Below are 18,895 nucleotides of genomic sequence, written 5' to 3'. Positions count from 1 at the left end.
TTCTGTCATACGACCTTTCACTGAAGTAGTAATGGATCGTATCCCGGATCATTTTGTCAACGGTAACTAACTTCAGTTGCCATTATGTCGTCTCAATGTCAGGCTAGTGACAGCTCATCGTTTAAAAGGAGGCTTATGCCACAGGTTAGGGCAATGTGATTGTAGTATGGACAATGAGTCCTGCACAAGTCCGCCTCTCAAGCTGTCACTGCGTCATGTAGCGTGTTACAACAACGTGAGTGTTGAGTTAAGAGGGGAAATCCCAGGAGAGAATCAGCAACATGGATATGGTCTGTTCAACCCAAAAGGGAATTTTCCTTCAAGCATCATTTCCACGGTCCATTTGACTCACCTTCTATGGTTGTCATATCAAACGGCACAAATGATTGAACAAACAGTGAACCCCAAATGAAAACAGTGTCAAAGGACAGAAAAGAACAACAAGGTCAACTTGGAGAAAAAAAATTAAGAAGGCCGCTGGTCGACAACAGGAAGTATGGATTCTAATCACCCATCCCACAAAAAAGGAGTTCAACTCCTTTATGTGACATTTTGCATACTTCAACGAGACAAAATTCGATTCACAAGATTATGTTTTCAAAATAGTCAAGAGCGAAAATTAATGAGGAAACTTGGAAATTTGAAAGTCACAGTTTGATTCGCAAAATCTTTGTGCTTGAAATGGCATGATTCATTTTCAGACTTTGAGAGAGACGATAACATTTATGTAAGACAGGCGTGTCCAACTCCGGTCCTCAAGGGCCCTTATCCAGCATGAATATATGGCTGTGACTCATTGACACGACCATCTACACAAGAGGTCCTGTTGGCGTACGAAATTAAATTTAAATCGATCATAATCGTGATCACAACTTTACATTGATTTTAAATTGGCCGTCGCCTCCCCGAGCCCTCACCTTACCGTGGTGGAGGCGTTTGTGTTTCCAAGTGATCCGAGGAGTGAAATTGTCAGGGGCTTTATGCGCCTGGCAGGGTCACACGAGTTAAATAGGTCCTAGACGAGAGACCAGACAAAGCGTGGCTCAAAAGACCTCAGTGATGAATACAAATGTCAGAAGATGCATTGACTTGCCCAGACACGAGTTACAGGGAACCAAGCCGGCAGATGGGGCTCGAAGGCGAGCACCTGGTGGCCAGGCCTGCACCCCTGGGGCCCGGTGAGGCTCAACTCAAAAGGACAACGCGGGTCCTCCCTCCGTTTCATGGACTTAGCACCGGTGAGAGGGGCCAAAGGGATCAGGTGCAATGTGAGCTGGCCACTGGCCGAAGGCAGGGGGCTTGGTGGTCTGATCCACGGCGACAGAAGCTCGCTCTGGGGTTCGTGGAGTAATAACTTTCTAGCAGGGAAAGAACCCGATGTGGTATGCTGGTTGAGAAGTTCCGACTAAACATACGAGTCAGGCTCGCCTTGACAACACATAGCTGGACTCTTGGACTCGCTTCCACTCTGGAGTTGGAAGCTACGAAGCACCAACAGATGTGGCGAGATAATCGTTTCTAACAAAAATTCCTTTCAAGATGACTCTTTTTAGATCGTATTCACAGATCAATAAAACTATTGATTGTCTTTAAATTCAAATGTATTTCACATTTGGTGATTTGACATTAATGTCAAGATATTATTCAAGTAAATATCTGTTACAAGCTTCACAAAAAATAGTAGTTAATGTGATTAATCGCAATTAATTATGGAATTTTTAGGTGATTAAATAGTCAAAAAAAAAAAACTTTACTGCGTATATATTAAACTCTAAGTCAGGGGTGGGCAAACTTTTTAATTGGCGGGCCACAATGGTTTCTAAAATTTGACAGAGGGGCCGGACCAGGAGCCGATGGATGGAGTGTTTTGGTAACCTCACTTTATCTGAGAAAAAAAAATACATTTAATTTTAAATGAAAGTGAACACGAGCATTACAACAATATATATGTCTTTGAAAAACGACAGCATTTCGAAAATAAAACATGAACAAGGTTTATCTATTTCATTTTTTTCAAGTTCGGCGGGCTGGATTAAAACATTTAACGGGGCCGCATGTGGCCCCCGGGCCGTAGTTTGCCCACGCCTGCTCTAAGTTTACCTTAAAAGGACTGATTAGAACTGAATTGACACCATTTCTGAAAATGCGATCACGTCCAACAACTGACTCGTCAATTTTGCAATAAAATGGCATCAGCTAATAATAATAATAATAACGTTTATATTCTGTTTTTAAACGGACAATTTGCCAGCGGATTAGAGCAGCAGATGGACGGCTAATGTCTTTCTACCAATCATGCTATTTTTAAACTCCCCTTCAGCCAAAACAAAAAGGCCGTAAAATGCTCTAACGCGCCACATCACGCTCTTGTCTTTTTTATTGCCTCAGAGGCCCATCAACGCTTAACGGCCGTTTTGCTCGGAAAGATACAAATCCGCGTCATTTGCAGGAATATCTTGTCGAGGAACTGAGGAGGACACGCCAACTCTGTCAGGCAAACGTGCCTTTTCAAAGCGTGATTGGGACTCCGCAACTCGCTTGGCTTAATTGTCTGTTTCCTGTTTGGTTGCCACGACTCTTGTCTGCAGCCAATTGTCACATGGGCCACCAACTTACACTAACTGCAAAAAAAAAAAAAAAAAAAAAATCTCAGGGGAAAAAAAAGCTGTGAGCATTTTCGGTGTTGGCAGATGTACAAGAATTGTTGCATTTTTACGCTAACTTGTGTACAGCGGTCGTTTCCGTGAAAACACTGCCAATTTTGAACTTTCAGTATGAAAATTTTGGACAGTATCATCTGGAGTTCAAGCCAATTTGAAAATCATGTTCCTGCCAACTCTCAATTGCAATCTGGTTGAATTTGACAGTGCAGGCACAAAGGTTAACACCCACAGTGTCACTCCAAAGCAAAGTGCCTCGCCAGAAGGCTTCTGATACGCAAACATCAGACAGCAAATATGCAGAAGTGGTGCACCTGGAAACGGCTGCCGGATGGGAGTCGTGTGACGTCATGTATGTTAATCATTACTCGTGTGGCTGCCGCATCCTTCTTGATGCCATATGGATGGGGCCTTGCAAAAGACAAGAAACAACAAGACGAATAAGAGTCAGTGTTTTGCCTAACACATTAAATGCCTGAATATGGGCGATTCCGAATTATATCACGATATAAGCAACTTTATATCACGATATCCAGAGTTAAGCAGTCCGACCCGGGGGAACGGTCCGGTCATTATACAATATGTATCAATTTTCCGATGATACTTGCAAGAAGTGCAGCTTATTCGCCGTTATTGAAACGGTAGTTGACAGCCAAACCTCATTTGTCATCTTCCCACTCGTCCGTCTCCGCCGTTCAATTATAAGGAAAATTTAAAGAGCTCTGGTTCTCAGTTATGCTAATTTTTGTGTTTTGATGAAGCATAAAATGCAAATTTCACTTTGCAGCATAGTTTAATTCACACCTTGTGTAGTTTGAAGCACTGGTAGTACCCAGCATGCCTTGCTGTTTGTTTATTTGTTTGTTTGTTTTTGAAGTAGTTAACAATTACAGTAATTGTGAGTTTACTTATTTGGATTGAGTCATTTCTTGATTTTCATGAACAGTTCGATTTACTTTTGCACCGTCCGACTGATTTTTAGTATCTGCTGTCGTTCTTAGGTATTTAATTTCAGGTGATAGTACAGGTGTAAAATGACGATAAGCAGGATAGCACAAAATTGACATAAATGTCACTTTCTCAACGTCGTTGCGATATATATCGTCGTGTCGCCCAGCTCTAGTTCCAAGTTCTGTTGATGTCCATATTCACGATATCGCAAAGGCAAATACTGTCTGCTAAAAAGCCCGCTTTTTTTGTTCTGTATACAACATTGTGTGAAAATTAATTTTATGGACTCGTGGAATCCTTATTTCTTTCAGATTCAGGGCCAGATACCGATTTCTGGATTTTAAAGATGACAAATTTTTTTAGGAAAAAATTGTTACGACATGAATTCAAGCAGGAGGAATCGTTGCGGTGTTGAGCTATACTGATTTCTAAAGCAGTGCTTCAACAAGAGGCCTATTCTAATCGTTCAAAGCAGACAAGCCGCAAGGTATTCGATATGATTGATGCGGCCCAAAAATGCCAAAGGGGAATTCAGAATCAAAGACTTTGTGCTCCTTGTTTTGCTAAATGAGGCACTCAACATGCACCCTGTCATGAGCTAAGGCACATGATCCGTTGATGTCAAATCTTCTCCTCATGTAAGGGAAATGTAAAAAAATAAATAAAATACATGAATAGGAATGTTGTCTTGCTGACAAAAAGGTCCGGGAATAGTGTCTCTGTTTGCTGAACGTTTCAGAAAATCTATCAGAATGCTGAAGAGACGATGACAGCCGGAAATGGCTGGAGCATTAGGCGATGGGAAGCTCCACGGACGAGTGGAAAAAATATTCCCGAATCAGACAGAAGAGAATTAATAAGTAATTGTGCTACCTTTGAGCCAGACTCGCCATTCTTCCGTCGAAGCTGCGCGCATGAGCATGTGCGCTCTGTTTCTGGGGGAGGGGGCGTGGCCATAGCCCTTATTTTTAGGGGTTGGTTTTCAAATTGTTATTCAGTCACCGATTTCTCCTAAACATACAGATCAGGCGTGGGCAAACTATGGCCCGGGGGCCACATGTGGCCCCTTAAACATTTTAATCCGGCCCAAAAAAAATGAAATGAATAAACCTTGTTCATGTTTTATTTTCTAAATTCGGTGGTGTGTCCAAGACAGATATTTTGTTGTAATTATTTTGTTCATTTTCATTTCAAATTAAATGTCATTTTTTTTCTCCAATGAGGTGAGGTTACCAAAACACTCCATTCATCTGTTCCTGGTCCGGCCCCTCTGTTAAATTTTAGTTTAGTTTACGTTTGCCCACCCCTGATATAGATAATATAGAAAATGCAAGCTAATATCATTTTCATAATAGAAACCACTCTTCTACCCACATATGATGATGAAAAGCGACACTGATCTAACTTTTGGTTTCTCTCCAAGCTCATCAAACCAGTAGCCCTTCACACAAATTAATTAGCCAATACATAGCTCTCCGTTTCATAAAGGCTGGTCACCTCTAGACTCGAGCCACTTAACTCCACTATCAGGGTCACATCAACAGTTCAGGCATTTTTTGGCCTAATAGCGGGTAGTTCAATAAGAGAATCAGGCGGATGCAAAAATGATCCAACAGAAGAGGCTTCTGTTAGCTATTCCAAAATAAATATTGTGAGGCCAATTTATTAGAAGTAATAAAATAAGGAAAGGGTTCAGACTCAAATTGTTGACGTCAACCCAATCATTAAAATATCCCTCTATAATTATTTGATTGCTAAGTGCATAACTTAATCGGAAATCTAAGAATTCCGACAAAAATGCTGAGAACGTCCCGTAAGAGCAGTACACAATATCAAATAATGCAGGTCCTTGTGCCTCGTAGACAGGTCTTATTAGCCTGATTATGAATGGCCTCTCACTGCGTTTTGAGTTGTGCAATAAGTCGTGGACCGCGATGTGAGGACCGGATAGAAATGAGGAGGAAGTGTGCATCCCTAGGATAAGCAAAGCGACTTACAAGTGATAGATGGTCATATTTGAAATTCCAACTGTATTTAAGTGCTTCGTCTGAGGATCCGGGTGTATCATCACATGTATCAAGGAAGCGGGGAATTACTCTTTTTTTTAATATAAAGGTGACATTAAAGATGGTGTTGAGCTGTGCTTTTTATCCCGGCTGAAAGGAAAAAAAATATTTCAAAATTTTTGGAGGACCTAAATCAAAGGCTTGAGAAAAACAAAGCTGGATTTAAAAGCATTTCCACTCGAGGCTGAATTCACTCATTCCATTTGTGTGCAGCATAACGGCTAAATGCTGCTTCACCATGTTTACGTTGAACTCCTGGTTTAGCTAACTGACCTGAGTCTGCAGACCTCAGAGCCCTACTGGGTTTGTATTCAATCATCACTTCTTGAATGTCTTCAGGACCCAAACCATTCAGTGATTTATAGACCAGGAGGAGAATTTTAAAAGCTATTCTCCCGTTTAATTGGGAGCCAGTGTAAAGCCTTCAAGACTGGAGTAACGTGATCTTTTTTGTTCTGGTCAGAACCTGAGCTGCGGGATTTTGAATGAGCTGCAGCTGTTTGATGCTCTTTTGCAGAAATCCAGGAAGAAGACCATTTACAATAATCAAGTCTACGGGAGATAAAAGCGGGATATGTTTTGGTAAAAAGCTTTTCCAGTGATCGATTTAACCTTCACCTTTTATGTTTACATTATTGTGGCTGGATCAGGCTAGATTGCATCTTTTTGGACTGCGCTTTTTTCCCCCCTCTCACACACACACACATCTACTCACTGTATATGTTTTATTATTGATGACAACAGCTGTACAGCTTAATTCAATCAAATAGTATCGGCTCACATACGCACGGATGCCGTCTGACGAAATGGAATTAAATACTTAATGACACATTGATTTAATTTTGCTACTTTATCTTACGTATACAAGTCCTCAGTATTTTTAATACAACTCACTGGTTTGTTTGTATGCCGCAGAATTGGCACTTCTCACGAGGATGGCGTCTACGTAGATGAGGTTGTTCCGCTGCAGAAAATATCTAATTTAATTGCAGATAAATACAGAACGGATTTTGATAATGACCTGAACATTTAACATAGCCAAAATAGTGAACATGAGAAAAAAGAGACGGTGTCAAATCCATTTTAGTTTGATGAAAGTAAGAGCAGTGGAGTCATAAAGTGCATTTATGGAATGATTTAACATCTCAAGGAAAACGGGGAAACATTAATTGAAGAAAGCCTCGGGTGGGGGGGCTTTCCCTGCAACGAGTGTCTCTCAGACGTGTCTACTCTGTCTGATGGAGTGTTTTGGTAACCTCACTTCATCGGATTTTGAATTTTAAATGAAAGTGAACAAAAGCATTACAATATATACGTCTTTGAAAAACCACAGTATTTAGAAAATAAAACATTAACAAGGTTTATTCATTTGATTTTTTTTCAAGTTTGGCGGGCCGGATTAACACGTTTAAACGGGCCGCATATGGCCCCCGGGCCGTAGTTTGCCAACACCTGCTCTTTATCTTAAGATAATTTGACCCTGAACAGACGTGGTGTTAAATGTGAATTCAATGTCATGCAAACCGATTGTATTTTAAACGAGGCGTGTCCAAAATTTCCAGCGTCAGCATAAATATGTTTTCAACCCAAAGTCGAAGAGTTTTACTTTAATGCCGGGCAAAGGCGCATAAATCAGTGAATATCTTCCCGGCAAAACGTTCTCCCCATAATTGGAGCGCAGACATCCTAATGAGGTGATGAGGCGGAAATGAGCTTTAATGTTATAGGGCTCGCGCGTGAATGTTGCTGCTGCTTTCGGTTTTCCTCCTTTCGCCCCATTAAAGCCTGGCCTTGACCTCTCGGCCCCTTTTGATGTCATTTTCTACATTTTCAAAGTCAACTGAAGAAGTGGACAAGGGTGTCTTTGTCTAGGAACGGGAACAATCAGAAGCCAGATTAGCGGCGCAAAACCAGGATCACAAGATATAAATGGCAGGAACGTGGTTGGATGAGAACGATTAAATAAAATGACGACTGATCAGAAAAAAAAAGCTATAAAATGGAATTTAGGAGGGAAATTCGTGGAGGAAATTTCATGGATTTGAAGAAACATCTTTCCTGAAGAGCCAAATTCCAGGACTTCTCTGTTAGCGTTTACGGAGTAAAGAGAGATTTCTTTTTTTGGGGTGGGGGGGGGGGGTCAGAGAGAGAGCATTTTTTGTAACTCAAGCTAAGAGTTGGGAAAAATAATCTTAATGTAGTTAAATAATTAATATAAAGCAAAATGAAACAATTATAATCTCGGAACGCAAAACCTTGTGTCCTTCTTTTTTTTTTTAATATCAATCCATCATGTTTGCAGACTTTGCCATTTTGCTTCACATTCTATCGCGTCAGACATGGGTCTTTGCACATTATTAACAGCAGTGGGGTGCTGGCGGGGCCTTCAAAATCCCTGCAGACTCAAACAGGAAGAGAAGCAAAAACCTACAATTTTAATTTCCATGAAATGGTCATCATTTATTTTTAGTTTCATAGCGTGCGTCTCGGCCGCGCGGCTTCCATTCATTTATGGCTTATTTTTTATTTATTTATTATTTATACGCATCAGAGCTGTACGGCTATATTATAGCATATATATAGTATATTGTTTTTTTTTTGCATTAGTAATAATAATATTCATCTTCAAATCTGCAAAATTCCTCACATTGTCACACATTGTTATATTGCCTTTTTGTTCATTTCTTCTTTTTTTTTTTTTTTTACATTCGTTTGTGATTTTGTGGTGTTATTAAGAGGTGGATGGGGTCACTTCAAGAGCCACTGAAGGCCTCGTTCCAAAACTCGCAGCCCGCCACTGATTAACGGTAAGTGGAATTGACAGCTTCGAGCGCCGTTAATGTTGCCACTCACAAGAACAATGAGACACACCAACGCGTTGCTTGCCTGCCATCAACGAAAGAAAAACCCACAATGGTCACTGGAATCAATCGAAACTGACAAGACTACATTTTGAAGCTTCTAAGAGAATGCGCTTTGGGGCTTTTTTTTTTTTGGGAATGTGTGCAGGGCACAATGAAACCCAGACGATCAAAAACGGCCTGGAGAGAGAAAGCTTGTTCTTAACCACACATTATGGGTCTCCCAATACAATACAGACCCACAAAGCACAGCTAATACCACTCACAAATGCTACAGAGCGAAAATATTGGAGCATTCTGAAGCGCGCTGATCTTTGAAATCGTATTTAACATTTGTTGGACGGGATTTAGATCAACTTGTATCGCCACCACACAAAATTTGAATTGGCTCCGAATGAAACTGGCACACAATCACGGATTATGAATCCAGCATCTCTAACGCGTGGATGGTTTCAAACCATGAAGGAAAAGATGAGGTATTGACGTGACAGCAGACGCTTTTTTTTTTGCAGCTCTCAAAGACACGATCAAAGACAGCAGATTTAAAAAAAATTAAATAAAATAATAATCTTTCCATGTCATTCTGTTGTGTGCATATTTTGCAAAACATTTTCACAGTGAGGCAACGACGTAATACAAATTGTTGTCAAAACTGCAGGTATATTTTCCCAGAATAATCACAGAGGATTCACATTGTTTTGGAGACAAGCTCCTCAAATAAGCCTCCAATGAAAACAAAGCCCTGGAATTCACTGGCCGTGTGTTGCAGACAAACTGCGTGGCAGACGGTCAATCGGAGCACATTTTAAAAGGCGCTAGCTGAGGGCTTGGATTTTTTTTTTTTTATTATTAGTGTTGTCGTGGAGATTTCCTACGCGGCAGTTTGTGCGTAGGTGTGTCCAATAAAATTGTGAGAACCACGGGAAATATATAAAAATATACAAATAAATCATTTTTATCCATTTTCCACTGTCGCATCAAGAGACCAGAGATACTTATCGACTTTTCTTTTCCAAGAACAACTGTTCAAGTCGCACATGTAACAGAAGTCACTCATAAGTTTTCCCAGTAGAGTGATCACAGCTTCCACAATCAATTACAAGACTGATAAATAGGAATTTTCATCCATTCTCTGTTCCGCTTCTCCGCTCAAGGGTTGCGGGCGTGCTCGAGCCCATCCCGGCTCGTCAGCCAATCACAGGTCACGCAAAGACAAACGGCCATCTATGCACCCACTCGGACAATTCGGTGGTCAATTCAACTCGCCGTGCATGTCTTTGGAATGTGGGAGGAGTACCCGAAGAAAACCCACGCAGGCACGGGGGGAGCACGCAAACTCCGCACAGGAAGGCCGGAGATGGAATCGAACCCACGACCTCCGCGCCTTCCCTGGAAATTTTCAGTCAGCCAAATTTCCAGTTTAACTGCAGCCCGCCTCTACCACACAAAAATATTGTGACCGTGAAAAGACGTACATCTCATCCATGGCTCTGGACAACTCCCGCAAAATGTGCGTTATATTTCGGTGCGTGTGCGTGCGTGCAGGGGACCGCGGCTGATCCTTGAGATTGAAACTGAAGCCTCACACTCAGAGGCACAATTTGAGTGTTATGAAAAAACATTTTACAAATCCACCACGCATATGGTTTTAGTTGTGGATTTTGTTTTAATAGAACGGCAGACTTTTTTTTGTTGTCATCTTTTGTGTCATTCTGGGTAAATGGTTATCGACTTAGTCACGGTCGCATTGCAGACATGTATCCAGGTTTTTTTCATTCATTGTTGGCCGGACCTCTGAAAATGTCAGTAATTTACGTGACGTGGGGGGAGGCAGGGCCAAGATGGGACGCGTTTAATTTGAGGCAGGTTACGCTCATGAACTCAATTCTGGATCATGGGATAAAGACAGAGAACACACGCAACTCTCGCTTAACCTCCTGAACTTCAAAAGAACTGAGGCTGACCGCCAGAGGTGGTGCTTGAGGAACGGAATGTTCGCTGGTGGGTGCCGATGCGGGAGGTCACGATTGCCATGACCGCAAATACGCCGTCCGTTTGGAAAATTGATAGATTTTCCTGATTGAAGAAGTTTATTAACAAAATGCAACTTTTACCAGTCGCATGCGCAGTTGTCACAATTGTTGAACATTAACGAGAAGTGAATCGAGTCATCGGGTGAGGATGGAAAAACATGTTTCATAAATATGCGCCACGCCTTTGGGAATCGGAGACAAAAGACAAGTCATCAGATCCTCTGCGCTGAGCGGAATATTTCTCAGAAAACAGCGTTGGAGATATTGATCATGAACAGCATTGGAAGGAGAATGAACATTTGGGCAACAGTCAGTCTTACGCAAAACAAATCTGTGTGAACGTATTGGCCTCAGATGTGTTCAACTTCACCCAGAATCATTTAAAAAAAAAGAAAAAAAAAGCAACATCTTGAATATGAAATTTCCTCTACGAAATTTAAAGATCATCAAGACTGCAAATTTCTGAATCCATCGGAACAAAAGAAGTGATGCAACGTGTGCCCGATATCTTTTTTTTTTTTTTAAACATCAATTTGAGAGTTTCGATCGAACTGAGTTGTACGATCTGAGAGGCAACTTCGGCTTTTGGGTTCCACTCTCCCCCCGGTTCTCGAGCACAATTCTCGACCTTCACCTTCACACGCGCCTCGCGCATGTTTTCAGTTCCTGCTCCAACGAGCAACAACATCAAAGTATCGTCCATCTTTCCTTTGTACAAGCATTGCAAAGCCGATGCAGACAAAACCGCTAGACATCATTTTACGGCGTTCTTGCGACTGACGCAATTCGACAGACTCGTGCTTTCCTCTAATTATTGAAAAGTGAAAGAAACACCCTCATGGGAGGACAAAGATCAGTTGTTGTTCTTGCAAAGAGCCTGGAGGTTTTGTTGCTTTCCAGTGTGTTTTGCAAAGTGTCACAGATTTGAGTTGATCTGTAGTTCCTCTGTTGATCCTTTTTTTTTTTTATAGGTTGGCTAATTTGTGTTTCATTATTTTGGGCAACATGACACTGAATTTCCTCATCCCGCTTGACCGTTGGAGAGTCGGGCAGTGTTGCGGATAGTTTGCGCTTCATCAAAAGTTCGGCAGGAGATGAGTCACCATCGAGAGTAGCGGTCGTATCGTTCAGCTAAGCCCTAAAAAAAAAAAAAAACGATCAGACTTGTCTGTTGGCTTCTTCAAAAGTTGTTTGAAGTTATGCATTCTTTTCTTTTTTCCCCAACATGTTGAAGGCTGTCACACATTACGTTTTGGAAACAATGTTGTTTAGTAAATTGCAGCCGTTCCTCGCAATCATACTTTCAAACAAGGACCAAGCGTTTCAGTTAACTCACGTCGGCCAAATGCTGATTTGACTTGAGTGGTGAGATTTTTGGCACTCGTATTTGTGAGTAGCTCAAACTCGAGGAAGTTCGAAAAATGATTCGTCACTAGCAAATCGTCCTTTCCGTGGCCATGAAAGAAATCTGTTCCGACTTTCAGTGGGAAGACCGGTTATTATCATGGGGTCCTTACTCGAGTACATTTGGTATGTTTCCCATCTTCCCATCGTGTCTTTATTGATGCCAGGCCAGGTATCTCTCGCTCATCTCTTGCATTTCTCCATTCCAAGATGGGTGGAATTAGAGTCATTCTGAACAGGGAGCAGGACAGGATTTTTTATTTTTTTTCTTACTATGGAACGGGACGGGATTTCTTTTCTGTAGGAGTGTGGTGGGAGGGGAGTGAAAATCCACTCCCATGTCAGCCTCTAACTCCACGGCTCGGTACCGGTCAGCTGAGATCACAGGTGTCAAACACTAGGCCCGGGGGCCAGGTCTGGCCCCCGGCATCATTTTATGTGGCCCGCGAAGGCAAGTCATGCACGACTTCAGTTTACTTGCTCAAGTACCAAAATTGCAAATTTTTGTCAATTTGAAAAAAAACCATTGCATTTTTCTTTGTTACCAATCACACTTTTAAAATGAATTAAATAGTAGCTAAACAAACAACATTCTGATTTTCAAAACTAGTTATCCATCAGTTTGTTGTGTATATGTAAAAAGATCATGATGATGATTTACTGTCATAATGGCCCACCGAGCAAAACCAAAACTTTGATGTGGCCCGCGAGAAAGATGAGTTTGACACCGCTGGCTTAGCTAGATAAAAATCGCGTGATATCAGGAAGGTCGTCTCTGATTTCGTTAATGCCATGCGATCAAATGTATATAATTTATTTGTGGATGTAAACCATTTAATTCAATGCATCGCTCCTACCGAGCAGCAAGACACTTTTCTATCAAAAAGTAGGTTTCTTGTCAATTTCTGCTTCTATGGTTCACATCATCGCCACATACCATCATTGGCTCGGGCGAATCACTAGAGAGCCGAAGGAAAAGCAACAGCAACCCTTTTAACGGTGCGCTGAAGTCTCACGGGACTCGCCGCGAGGCATGATCATCGTTTGAACTCGCTTGGATAATGTTCCTCAGTTATTCCCTTTGACTTATGTAACAGTTGCTTAGTCATTCCCTACAAAAGGATTAGCAAAGCATGATGATGAGTCCCCACTGTGCTCAAGGGACATTCCCAATTTTTGGACCCAAGAATCTGCGGCGGGCAGCGGCAGCACATTGAAATTTGCCGTTAGCACGTGTGCCTCCGAATCTTGGCTCTCGCGCTCGTTGACGTTGCATGTCGTGCCGTGCTGGCGTGGTTTTCTCCAGGTGCTCTGGCACACTCCCACATGCCGAAAACATGCATGTACAGTGAAGACTTTGGCGTGAATAGTTCGTTCGGACTGTACGTGCCCTGTGATTGGCTGGCATTTAGTCCGGGTTGCCCAAAGTCAGCGAGGATAGTCCAGCTCACTCCTAAACTCAATGAGAAGTGTGATAGAAAAATGGATGGATGGATAAATTGTTGTGGGAGTGAGACCATAATTGAAAAAAAAATAATAAAATAAAATTTAAAAAAAATCACGACTACTAGTACACATAGCAACCATTCAAAAACAAGCCAATAATTTGAAAGAAAATCCGGATGCAAAGACTGAGACCGTTAATGACAACGAACCGTTTAGTTTTGGCTCCCATTTTTCATGAGCCATCCATTCGTCCATTTTCCAATGCACATGTTCTCGTCAGGGTTGCAGACGCATAGCTGAGACAGAGCCAAGCCAAGCCCAGCCGACTTCTCGCAAGGCAGCTGTTGACAAACTATTCGTATTCAAATGCGCATCTTTAGAATGCATGTATTTTGGAATGCGAAACGAAATGAAAAGAAAAAAAAAACAAAACAATATGAAATTGCGCTTTTTTAAAAAAAAATAACGTCTATAAGGGAGAAGCCGGACATCCTACGGAAGAAACTCGTAACTGAGATCTGGTTGAAATAATTAAAACATAAAAATATAAAATAACAGTAATAATAGAGTAAGTCAGTACTTCGCTTGGTATTCGCCACGCATATTTTTGCGACCATAAAGTGCTGTCTTTATTTAACACACACATATGTCTCACCGTATTTTTGGGCGCAGGCAGCATGAAACCGACGCTAGCTTAAAACATACAGTAGCATGTGTGCACGCGAAAACGTACGTGCGTGCTAACCCATGCTTATAAAAAAAGGCAGTGGGAGCAAAACTGAGTCGGGTCGTACTTTATTGAAGTATTTAATATGCCAGGTTCCCTCTCGTAGCCTCGTCGCCGTGCGGCCCCTCGCTCACAACTTTGAACACTGCGTTTATGACCATGTTGGAGTTTTTATTATCCTCTTTCACGTCCGCATGCTGTCCTCAGTCACGTCCATTTTTGCTCTATCTAAGCAGCGCGTCGCCAGGGAATGTGCTCGGTCCATTTTGGAGAAAACTTAAGGCTTTTAAGTGCTCCTTATGGTCATGAAAATGCCAGTGTGGCAAGTTTTAATATGTTGCATCTGTTATTTGTTAAAAAAACAAACCCCAAAAAAAAAATAAAACGCAAATTGGAACTGTCAGTGAGAGAACTGACAACACACTCAAATTTACTCATCGAAATGTCACCAGTAAAATCTTTTGGCCTTGTAAACAGAACTCTGTACCCGAAATTCTCTACATTCACGACGCCGAGTGTCGTAAACTGCCAGATGGAGACGTGGAGAAGAGCCCGGTAGCGTGCAAAGACTCCGAAATGTACGTGGACGCGCAGGCATGTGCTAATCATAATCTGAAAATATTAGGACAAAATCCGTAATGTTTGGAGATGTCTTAACATTGTAATATTAACGCTTGTACAATACAACTTTATTTTATAGAGCGCATTTCACAACCGCTGGAGCTGTAACAAAGCACTTTCCACATGGTGTCATATAAATTAGCAGGAAATTAGAACACAAATGAAAACGCATGAACAGTAGACACCAGAAGAACAGCGACAGGCTCATGTTGAGTCAAAAGCTAAGGAATAAAAATGTGTCTTCAAACGAGTTTTAAAAGTGGACAGAGAAGGGGGTGCTTGCCGAACATTTAAGGGAAGATCATTCCAGAGAGAAGAACCGGCAACAGAAAAGGCACGATCCCCCTCTGAGGCTCCACCTCGGCAAACCCACTCACTGCAGGCAGGTGCTCGGGAGAGGTACACTCGGGAGAGGCCTTTTAACTCATTCACTACCAGCCAAGTTAAAAAAAAAAAAAAAAATTAAAAAAAAATGACGTCTTTAGCCATCAATGGCAGTCAATGAGTTAAAAACGAGCAGAAGTATCGTAAAATGAACTCTAAAGTGCACTGGAAGCCAGTAACGAGTATGTTATTTGTTCTGTGTCCATTTTCTGCGGTCCGTCCTGCTGCAACGTGATTTTGAAGGTGACCAAAGACTCGGTACTAACAAGTTGTCAAAACGAAGGCAATGTTCCCGCACATCTGGACCAGTTGTTCGGTTCTTGTCAAATATGTAATGTCTTGTGTTGCCGTAACTGCCGGGGTGAAAAATTATGGAACCGAATGCCACAATGGAATGTTTGTATGAGTGAGTAGTGAAAATGAATAGCCTACTTTCAAGAAAATTGTTGACATAATGATGAGAAGGCTTTTCTATTGACCACAAATGTTACTACTCCGGGTTTGGACAATTACCTGAATGCAGTTAGAATTGAGGAGAATTTTTTTTTCCTCCACGGTGATTGGGGTGTCTGACTTGATTTTAGTAATGGCAGGACGGGCACTTTTTCACGTAAAAATGCTGAAAAATACATTGTGGATCGCCAACGCACGCTGGGTGTTAAACTTAGTCGTCTGTAACTGGACCTTGGACTTCCTGGCAAAAATAATAATCACCCATTAGTGCCGGGTGTTAAACGAGCGTGTGTTTTCATAGATCATAGCTCCTCAAATAGTCGTCTTGATATTAACTAATGATTTTATTTCAGACAGTCATCCGAAAATGACTCTGGGGATCTTTAGCTGTCCTACACTGATCATGTCATCGATGGAGGGAGGGCAGAATGGCTCGTCCATTCCCATATTTTCACGAAGGCACTCTTGTGATATTTGGATACAAATCATTTAAATGTAAAAGTTAAAGCGGCTACAGCATAATGTTCTTTTACCAGAATAGAATGGATACAAATATACAGTATATGTAATACATTTATTTATTTATCGATTTCTTTTTTTTTTTTTTTTTTTTCAAAAGCAAGAACCGGGTGTCAGAATTGTATCCACACCGTACACATAAACATGTTCCGCTCCATTAGGAAAAAAAAGGGCTGTTCCATCCTGTTCCTCGAAAGCTGCGATCCTCCCGTGTTCCCGCTTTCCCCGCTGCAGCACACTCGATTCAAATGATCACGTTACCTAGCTTCCGTAGATCTTCCTGATTATCTGATCATTGGAATCAGGTGTGCTGGAAGGATAGCGGCCCTCGAGGAACAGGATTGAAGACCCATGCTTGAGAATGTCTTAACTCGACAAGGCCAAGCAAGCTGTTTTAACTCCGCTTTGATGATCCTGTTTGACGTTCGTTCCCATTTGCACAACACAAATAATTTCTCGGACAGAATTCCTTACATGGACCGGTACTGAGAACAATTAGAAAGCCCAAGGAGCCCAGAAGATCTCAACAGGGGAACTGAAGTTTTACAAATGCTGGAAAGTGTTTTGGAGTCATTGTGATTGCTCTCTGGCAAGTGGTAATATTTGAATTTGTTTTTTATTAGTTAGCAGGATTACACAATGTTTTTCTTTTTTTTCCTTCTCAACATTGCATCAAACACTAGCCTCTTATGAGGAGTCTAACTCGGCAAATACTTGTTAGATACGATGTTCACGCAACAAACACGCAAACAACAATATTCATTCTTTCTTGTAACACTTCAAGCTCATTGCATTTGGGTTCAGTTCAGTGTAGGAATTTAAATAGGCGTGCAATGGCAAGCGCATGATTCTTGATGGCATAAAAGTCAGTGCCAGCAGGTAAAAAGTTTCCAAACATCTAAATTAACGCTTCTTAGATCGACCAGCCACTATTCACATTACTATCTAACATTATTTTCCATGCAGTTTAGGTTACTGAGCTGAAGTTCCTTGATGCTTTCTGTTCTAGTTTCCCTACGGCATCTTCGTCAAATCGGCGCCATTCCTGCCCCTTTGTGGAAAAGGTCACCGGATCGAGGCCAAATGAGAAGGTGCTTTGTTTTTTTAACATTGCAAAAGTCAGCACTTTTAAAACTGAATTTGACTTCCCTTTTCCTTAACTGATGTAATCATACAACGGTGAGTATTGTTGATGGACACAATAACTATTATTTTCCAAAGATGTACTATTAAAAGAAGAAATCTTGAGCATAAGTAGGGAAAAGCACTGCGCTAAGGAAAACTAAAATAACTACTTCAAAATCTACAATGGAAGGGTTTAAAATTAAACATTCAGGTATTAGAATGGCCAAGTCAAAGTCCAGACCTGCAAGACCAGCCATTATACTTCAATTCACCAACTCCGCAAGTCTCTCTTAAATTTGAAGGTGACATTTTATGTTCTCATCATACATTTTGGGGTATAAAAATAACCAACAATATCTTATTATATTCCCTAATAACATCCTTAAATGTAGGATTTTTTGGTTGTTGTTTTTTTTTAAGTATTTCGAAAACTTACTTGCAATTCATGGCTTCTTCTCAAGAGCATCTTCTCAGGAAGGTTGGTAATCTTCGTCGGTGGTCTGTTGCATTATTGCTGCCATTAAGGATTATAGCCAACAAATCTGCTTTCCATTCGTCAAGGTGTCAAGGGTAGTCTATGCTACATGTCCCTGAAAGGTTGCAATGAGGCACCTTTCCTAAGCATAATTGGAGCAACCTTTCCTCCAAGTACACTCGGATGAAAGCAGTAAATTCCGAATCAAATGACAGAATCTAAATTTACTACCCACTTCTTTAGGCTGTGAACAAATTCACAACCTATGTCTTCCGAAGGCCGCATTTTCGACCGTATTTTTCCATATTCAGAGGCTGTATCCTCCGAAGGCCGCACTTTTGGGGGAACATGACGTCACTTTCGATGCGATTCGACCGCACGAGGTTTCAAAATCTTATAAAGACAATCTGCATTTGAAGCCTTCGAAGGCTCCTCCTCTCGTAGCCGCTGTGGACCACTTAATGCGTGGCGAATTTTAAACAAGTTTACCGTTACTTCAGACACCACCTGCGGTCGGGTCACAGCAGCGGTGACGTCACGATTCAGAAAACAGCCTTCAAAAATCGGATTTCCCGATACCATATAATTTTGGATTATTGACGGTTACATTTTTTTAACTGAATAAGTGATATCAATGTATTATTTGTTAATTGATTCAATACAGTTAAAACAACGGATGACACTGTCAAAATACAAATGTGTCCCCTGCACGATGTGAGACGCGCATGCGCACACAAATCCCAGGATCAATTGGTATCTACGGCAACCCACTAGAACAAAATACATAACAATACCTGCGCAATTAGCGGTGTAGTTCCCCTAAAGAAATGAAATCCTCTCTCTCTCTCTCTCTCTCTCTCTTTACGTGAGTGTGTCATACCATTCATTATTTTAAAGGCCGCTTCTTCCAAATATTTAAATTCAACTGTTTTTCCACAGTACAAAGGCTGCCATCATCTAGAATTATCTTTACCCCTCCCCAGCCTCAAGTCACAAAGATAAATTTTGTTTGTGTCGTGTGTACTGTACAAATTGTGGGACTTATTCTGCTTCTGGCCATGTTGATGTTGTTTAATCAAAGACTCTTCTCACACCGTGGATTTGTTTTTACCCAAAGTGTATCTCAGGACAATTGCTTTAAAAAAGTAAAGTTGTCATGTGTTTTATTAT

Source organism: Idiotropiscis lumnitzeri, chromosome 6, assembly GCF_059441095.1.
Source record: "Idiotropiscis lumnitzeri isolate Australia: NSW breed Sydney's pygmy pipehorse chromosome 6, RoL_Ilum_1.0, whole genome shotgun sequence".
Taxonomy (NCBI): Eukaryota; Metazoa; Chordata; class Actinopteri; order Syngnathiformes; family Syngnathidae; genus Idiotropiscis; species Idiotropiscis lumnitzeri.
The sequence above is the reverse complement of the archived record's forward strand: the minus strand, read 5'-3'. Positions refer to the sequence as shown.